General features: G+C 43.2%; 1 pseudogene; it reads right to left on the bottom strand.

Annotated features, from left to right (window-relative positions):
* Positions 1 to 486: 486 nt before the first annotated feature.
* Positions 487 to 3,974, bottom strand: LOC143442251 (preferentially expressed antigen in melanoma-like protein 7; annotated as a pseudogene).
* Between the last annotated feature and the right edge of the window lie 3,680 nt (positions 3,975 to 7,654).

The following is a 7,654-nucleotide window of genomic DNA, read 5'->3' as shown; positions in this document are numbered from 1 at the left end:
TGGGTGTTAGGTTTATCTTGTACTTTAACAATCACAACATGGTAATATAGTTAGTGTTCAATTAATATGTGAAAAGAAAAAAAAATTTTTATTATTGGACAAAAGGGGGGAAATGTGGTGGATAGCCCTAGCCTCTTGTTGTCATGGTAACTCCACTCCTGGGAGGGGCTGCGAAGGAGGAGTGAATCTTGTAAACCTTCTGTCCAATCAAATTTGTTAAATAAAGGCTACAGCCAGTGATTGGGCAGTAGAAGAGGAGTGGGAGGAGACAGAGGCAGGAAAAAAGGAGAGGAGGGAGAGGCAGCAGAGTTGGCAGTTGGTCGAAGCAGAGGGCAGTTGGTGGAGGATGAGAAGACGAAGAAGGCCTTGACCTAGGAAACCGCAAGTTGTTAAGAGCTCTCATAGCCGGGGAAATAGTGTATTTTAATGGTAAATCTGCCCAATCTAGGCATGCAGCATTCATTTGATATTTATTGACTTGTGTCTTTAGTCTATGGACTCCCTGTGGGCAAAAGATTTACCGCAACAATAGTGAGATGCTGGAAAATAGCTGTGTTTTGGGAACAGAGAAATCATCTCAGTGACATTCCTCTCCTCCAAGGGTGTGTAAGTACTTCTTCCAAAGATGCATACTGTACTAGCATGAGTTTGTGAAGATTTTTTTATGTTGCTGATGGCAAGGAACAAGTTTTGCCAATTCAGACAGATTCCCCACTGTATTCAGTTCCAACTCCTTGATGAACTCTGGTTGTACAATTTTTATCACCTTCCTAACCTTGGGCACCTTTGTTTGATTCTTCAGCTGACAGCAAGAAGATTTATTTTACATGAGTTACACTTGGCCTCAAGAGATAACAGCACTAGTCCAGAATGCCAGAAGTCCGGGATAGAGGGCCAGCAGGACTATTTTGTTTGTAAGAAAGGCAGTCATTTTCGCAGGTGATCTCAGTGAGGTGGTGACATTCCAGGTCTACTGAGAATTTTTACCAATAGCAGCCTATAGTCCAACAACTTGTTCCAGTGTCCCGGCCTTCATCCCTCACTTCTGTTCCTGCAGATTTTGTGGGTGCACAAGCTGGTTTTACTCGGACCTCTGCCTCATCTTTCTGCTCTTGTGCTTCAGCCTGTTCATTCTCTTCTTCCACCACTTAGCTCTCATGGCACAAGGAAGATGGTGTTAAGGAGACATTAGGGAGTTTGGACTACTGCTATTTTCCTTGGCTACTTCTAATGATCCAATCAACTTCTCAGAGCACAGATGCAGGAAACCCTCTCTGTCCTTTGCCCACTGCAACAAATGTGTTTGGTGTTTATCTTCACGCTGAGAAGATTTAAAGGAAAGGTCACTAAACACTTTCATATACTGCCTCCTTCATGGGTTCTCAAGCATAGTTTCTACCCATTGGTCTCCACTGGCCTGAAAATCTCAGGAGTCATGGTATCAATTCTTCAAGGGAACTACCTGAAGCTTCCCCATTCTATGAATAAAACAGGAGATGGGTCTGAAGAGAAATTGAGACACTACACTTTTTTCATCATCTCTGATGCTATTTGTCCCCTGTTCTGCTGTCTTGCTGTCTTCTATATACTCATGATCTTCGGTGCTGGGTCTCCAATAGAACCACCTCTAGCTTGCCAAGCAAGGGCACTGTGCATGAGCTGCATCTGGAGACCAGTCTCGTTTCTCTCCACTCAGTTGCCTTGGATTTCTGCCAGCTTCTATTTCTTTATGTTTGTTTTTAAGACAGGATTTCTCTGTGTGTATCCCTGCCTCTATAGCTCTATAGACTAGGCTGGCCTCAAATTCAGAGATATACTTGCCTCTGTCTCCCAAGTGCTAAGACTAAAGGTATGTGCCACCACCTCCTGGCATGTCAGCTCCTATTTCTATTACCTGGTGGAGACACAGGGACATCTGCACCAACCTGTATCTAATATTTAATTTGCTACAAGGACTCAAAAGTTTTCCAGGCTCCTGTAGGCCTCTAAGATACCACCCAAAGCCTCTGATCTACCTTTTACCTCATTCTTCTAAGTCCAGATTTCCCTACCTGGTATTTGGCTTACCTGGGGCTTACTTCTGTTTCAGCCATGGGCCAACTCCATTCAGTATAGCTTGGAAGTTGGTCTTATCAGCAACCCAACAAGAAGGCCAAGGTAGGGCCAGTATTCCACCAGGATCTTAATTGTCTTTGCTTTTCTCTGAGTGTCAGCCTCCTTGAACAGTGGTGGTAAGAGCTTCCTTCTTAGGTCCTACAGGATAGAGATGGTCAGCACCTTCTTCCTCACAATGCTCTGTGCAGCCAGCTGCAGGAGTATGGGTGGGTCTTCAAAGTCCAAAGTATAGGGAGATAATCCTTGGGAAAAATTTAGGAGAGAATGTATTTTCAGGCTTTTTCTTAGGAGGCTTTTAACTCCCAGCAGTGGTGGCACATGCCTTTAATCCCAGCACTTGGGAGGCAGAAGCAGGCTGATTTCTGAGTTTGAGGCCAGCCTGGTCTACAGAGTGAGTTCCAGGACAGGAAGTGCTACACAGAGAAACCCTGTCTTGAAAAACCTAAAAAACAAAACAAAACAAAACAAAACAAAAAAACCACAAGGCTTTTACCTCCTCACAGTAAGCATCTGTCTCCACGGTGGCCATGATGAAGACTTGAATTTTATTTCACTCACTATTTGGTGGTCTCAAAAGCAAACTCCCCATATGGGCAGCATGTGGAGCCTCTCTCAATCATTTGTTCACCATTGTCCCACCCAGTTCCAAACTCTAATCCCCATCTAATTTTGGAAAGCAGCATCCAGGAAAAAAAACAGAGCCTCATTCCTTATAGCAGAAACAATATTAACCACCTTTCAGAGAAGATGGAAATAAGCTACATACTGAATTAACCCATATTCTTCTTTCAATAAATTGATCTTGTCTGGCAAAGACAGGGAAGAATTTATGAAATGGGCAAATTGCTTATCTGTCTGTCTGTCTCCCTCTTTCTTTTCATCATTTTTCAAGACTGTCTCTGGGTAACAGCCCTGGTTGTCCAGGAGCTGACTTGTCGACCAGGCTGCCATTGAAGTTAGAGATCTACCTGTTTCTGCCTTCCCAAGTGCTAGGAGTAAAAGAATTCACTACCACATTCAGCTTACTTTTTATTTCCAAAGTTTTAGAGCCAAGCTTGGGGAGCCTAGCTATGTCATACCACTTTGGAGCATAGAGCATACTGCATGTATGTAGTGGGGGTCCTGTCTATCTTTTAGCAGCTTGTTTCTACTTATACAGAGTTTCACTATGTAGCCCACAGCTGGCTATGTAGTCCAGGCTGGACTCAAACTCACTCTTTTTTTTTTTTTTGGTTTTTCAAGACAGGGTTTCTCTGTGTAGCCCTGGCTGTCCTGGAACTCACACTGTAGACCAGGCTGGCCTCGAACTCAGAAATCCGCCTGCCTCTGCCTCCCAAGTGCTGGGATTAAAGGCGTGCGCCATCACCGCCCGGCAAACTCACTCTTAAGATGTGCCTAGAATTGGACACTAGCCAATATGATGCCACCTTATTGCTCAGCCTGTTCTTTATTCAAACATTTCCTTTCAAATACTGAATGGATATCGAGCTAGTCAGCAAGAACCTTAAATTTCAACACTTTCGAGGCAGAGCCAGGAGGATTCCATGTAGTCTATCTAGCCTTTACTTTGAGTTCCAGGTCAGTCTAGTTAAAGAGCTTTGAAAACAACAAAACCAAGCAAGAGTAATATGGATCAATGAGTCCCTTTGTTTCTAATTGAGGTTGTTTGCTGCAGGGTCCTGATCCTAGCCCATTCTAGGCAAGTAATCAACCAGAATCTCATTCAACTCAATCCATTCCTTTCATTTTATATGGAAAGGTTACTTTATGTGGCCCAGGCTATCCTGGAACAGGGGATTGGATTCCCTAACATCCCTAGTGACAGGATTCTAGCAGTATGTGAGCAGCCCACCTGGCATCGTTTTATGTCTGTTTTGAATAGTGAACTTGTCAATTGACCAGGCTGAAGCCAGCTGCATTTCTACAGTCACAGTCCCACAAATCACTGTGTCTTGTGGACCCTTCTAACAAAACTGTCCCAAGGCAAATCATAATTCAAGACACTGACTATCTCCTAACAGAAATTCCAGGTGTTGGGAGGCTGAAGCAGAACTGCTGGGAATTCAAAGTTTATGGTCTACAGAGTGAGGCATTGTCTTAAAAACTAACCAAACATAAGACAATCATTTGATATGAGTCACAATATGGAGAACATGCAGGTCAACTCAGCACTCAGGGAGCTGAGACAAGAGGACTTTGATTCCCAATCCAGGGCAGCTACCTGGCCAGATCTAAGAGAGCCTGGACAGCACTGTGAGGCCCTGTCTCAACACTTGAAACTTAACCAGAGAAGTAGAGGATGTTGGAGATGAAAGTAGGCCTGAATTTTGAATGGAGCCCAATGTCCATGTGAAGAGACAGACTCCAGGATGCCCTGTGCTGTTTTATATCTAAAGTGTCTCTGAACCAGTAAGGGTGCCCTAGCCTAGGCAAATGACTTACCTGAGTAGGACACAGGAACAGGCTCAAGGGATCCGAGTGTCTTCTCTGGCTTCAATGGTACTTGCACAGACCTTTATTCTCTTGCCCCTTATCAGCTCCACCACTAAAAAAGGCTGTGATCTTATTGGATGGCTTTGTTCCACTCATTTAATTTTATATGTAATTTTTAAATTAAATTTAATTTTATATGTAATTTTACATCTCAGTAGTCACTCAACCAAAGCTCCCTGGAAGAAAGAAAAAAAAAATGAACAAACAAAATCCTGACTCTGGGATGAATATCAGAAGTCCATGGTTGAATTCTTGTCACAACACTGATTCATTAACTTTTTAAAAATTCATTCAATTATTTGCTTATTTTTATATACTTGGTTTGTAATTTACTTCTGTGATTGGACTCTCAGCAATCCTCCTGCCTCTTCCTTTCTTGAGAAGATTACGGTTTTGATCCAGCACAGCTGGCTGAATTATATTCATAAGTGACGCACATTGTTCAGAGTACGAATTAAGTCAGGGCTTAATCTGGACCTGTTATAGAGAAAACTTTAGAAAAAAATAAACCGGGAGTTAATATTTGTTGGGAGCTGACTTTTAGCAGAAAGCGGCTAGATCAACTTTGCAGCCATCTGGAACCATATACCCTGATGAAAGACTTGGTTTTCAAAAGCCTATAACAGCTGAAGCACACTCTGATAAGTATATTGTTTATCCCACATAGCTTGTTTTGCTGTTTACTGCCCCCAGCTGCAAGGCACACGTGGTAGTCACACCTGCAAGGCATTGCAGTTCACGTGCTGTCCACGTGCTATCTATGCCATACATGCTTGTAAGGCGCACGTGCTGTCCACACCTGAAAGGCATTGCGGTGCACGTGTTGTCCACGCTATAGACGCCTGTAAGGATTACGTCATATCAACACCTGCAAGGCACGTGGTATCCAGGCGCCTACAAGGCACGTGGCAAAAGCCTATAAATACCTCAGAATTCCCTTCAATAAAGGAGACTTGATCAGATTTTCTGTCTTGTCTCCATTCTTCATGTCTCTTCCCCTTTATCCTCTCTCTCTCTCTCTCTCTCTCTCTCTCTCTCTCTCTCTCTCTCGACCCTGACCCTCGGACCGGAGCGGCAGCTTGGGCCAAGACACAGTGGCCGCCAAGCATGGAGCGGAGCAGGCAGCAACATTTTGGCCCACAAAGCCGGGCAGTACAGGCCGCGACAAATATTCCCACAACTATGAATGTGTTCTGGAGTTCAAGGCTGAGCCTGATGTTCTGTCAGTCATCAGCTGTGGCAGTTTGAGAAGGCCGAGGTGGGAACATGCCACACAGGTCTGTTCAAAGTCATCTTCAGCTACACACAAGATTGAGGACAGCCTGAGCTAATAGACATCAATTTTTCTTTTTTTTCTTTTTGGTGCAGCGAACGTTTATTGAGAGGTTTGGATGGGCATCACTTTCTACAGGTCAGCACCTCTTTTATTATGTAGTATCATAGCATTGTTACATTATATTTATTGTGCATATTATTATTGTCATATAATTATACTGTTATGATTATAAAACAAAGTATTATGAAATACTTAATTTTTCTTTTTTATGTATTTATTTTAACTACATGTGTTTGCCTTCAGTCAGTGTACCACACGTCTGCAGAGCCAGAAAGAGTGCAGAGCACAGGGCCAGATAACCCTGTAACTGAATGGAGTTACAGATGGTTATGAGCCACCATTGAGGTGCTGGCACTGAATCTGGGTCTTTTGCAAGAGCTGCCAGTGCTCTTAATCACTCAGCCCTCTCTCTAGGGCCAACTGTTTCCCCTGGTTTGAGCCTGTGTCTGGTGATTCCTAGGCTGATCTCAAACTCACTGTGCTGCTAAGGAAGATCATGAACTTCTGAACCTCCTGCCTTCGGGTCCTGAATATTAGAATTTTAGCTGAGGGCCACCACACTCAATGTATACAGTGCTTCAGTGCTTCTTGCAGCAAATCAGACCCATGGCTCCTTGAGTGCTAGCTAAGTATTTTTTTTCCTGAGTCAGGGTTTCTCTGTGTAGTCCTGGCTGTCCTGGAATTCACACTGTAGACCAGGCTGGCCTCGAACTCAGAGATCAGCCTGCCTCTGTCTCCCAAGTGCTGGGATGAAAGGTGTGCGCCACCACTGCCTGGTGCTAGCTAAGTATTCTAACAAGGGAGATACAAACAGTCCTAAATAATTGTTTTGTTTATTTCATGCAATAAGATATCATATATTCAGGCTGTCTTCAGAATCCTTATGCAGCTGAAATTGGCCTGGGATTCCTGATTATTCTGCTTTTAGCTTCCAAAATGCTGGTATTACAGGCATGAGCTAGCACATCCAATCCTGATTTTTCTCACCTGGGAAAACCAGATGACCCTATTATTACTACATCATTCAAGCATTTTCTATTTGATGGTATCGAACTTTTAATAAGGAAACCCTGGGGCTGGAGAGTAGGTAAGGTTACTCACTGCTCAGAGGATTCAAGTTCAGTTCCCAACACCGAGGTTGATGACTCACAACAACCATAACTGCATCTCAAGGGGAACCGATCTCCTCTTCTGGTCTCTGCTGCCAACTGCATTCATGGGCACACCTTCCATTCAGATACACACAGGTACATAAGTTAAAACTAAAATCGACCTTAACAAAATAGAAAAGAATAAGCTTTTACTGGTGATACTGATTTACCTTTAAAAGATTCATAATTTTTATTTTGCTTTATGAGGTTGAGTGTTTTCATCTCTGGTCCCTGGGGCTAGAGTTGTAAATTTGTGTGGTTGTGAGCAACCATATGAATATGGTGGCTGGGGATCCTTTGGGAGAATAGTCAGAGCTCCTAACTACTGGAAACTCTCCAGCACTGAATAATCATTTAGCTTTTTGATTTCTTTGTTTTTGTCTTTTGAAATTACATAGTGTAGGTCTGAAATTCTGTGGAGATAATAGTTTAGCCAGATGTTTGCCAGGAGCCTGTAGAGACTGGTAAAAAAATATGAAGCAGGAGAATCGCTCATACCTAGCTACACCTCGACATTTTCATGCACTTTTCCCTATCAGCTCCTTTAGTTCCCATACTT

This window comes from Arvicanthis niloticus, chromosome 5 (assembly GCF_011762505.2).
Source record: "Arvicanthis niloticus isolate mArvNil1 chromosome 5, mArvNil1.pat.X, whole genome shotgun sequence".
NCBI lineage: Eukaryota > Metazoa > Chordata > Mammalia > Rodentia > Muridae > Arvicanthis > Arvicanthis niloticus.
Note: the sequence above shows the minus strand (reverse complement) of the source record. Positions and strands in the feature narration are given on the sequence as shown.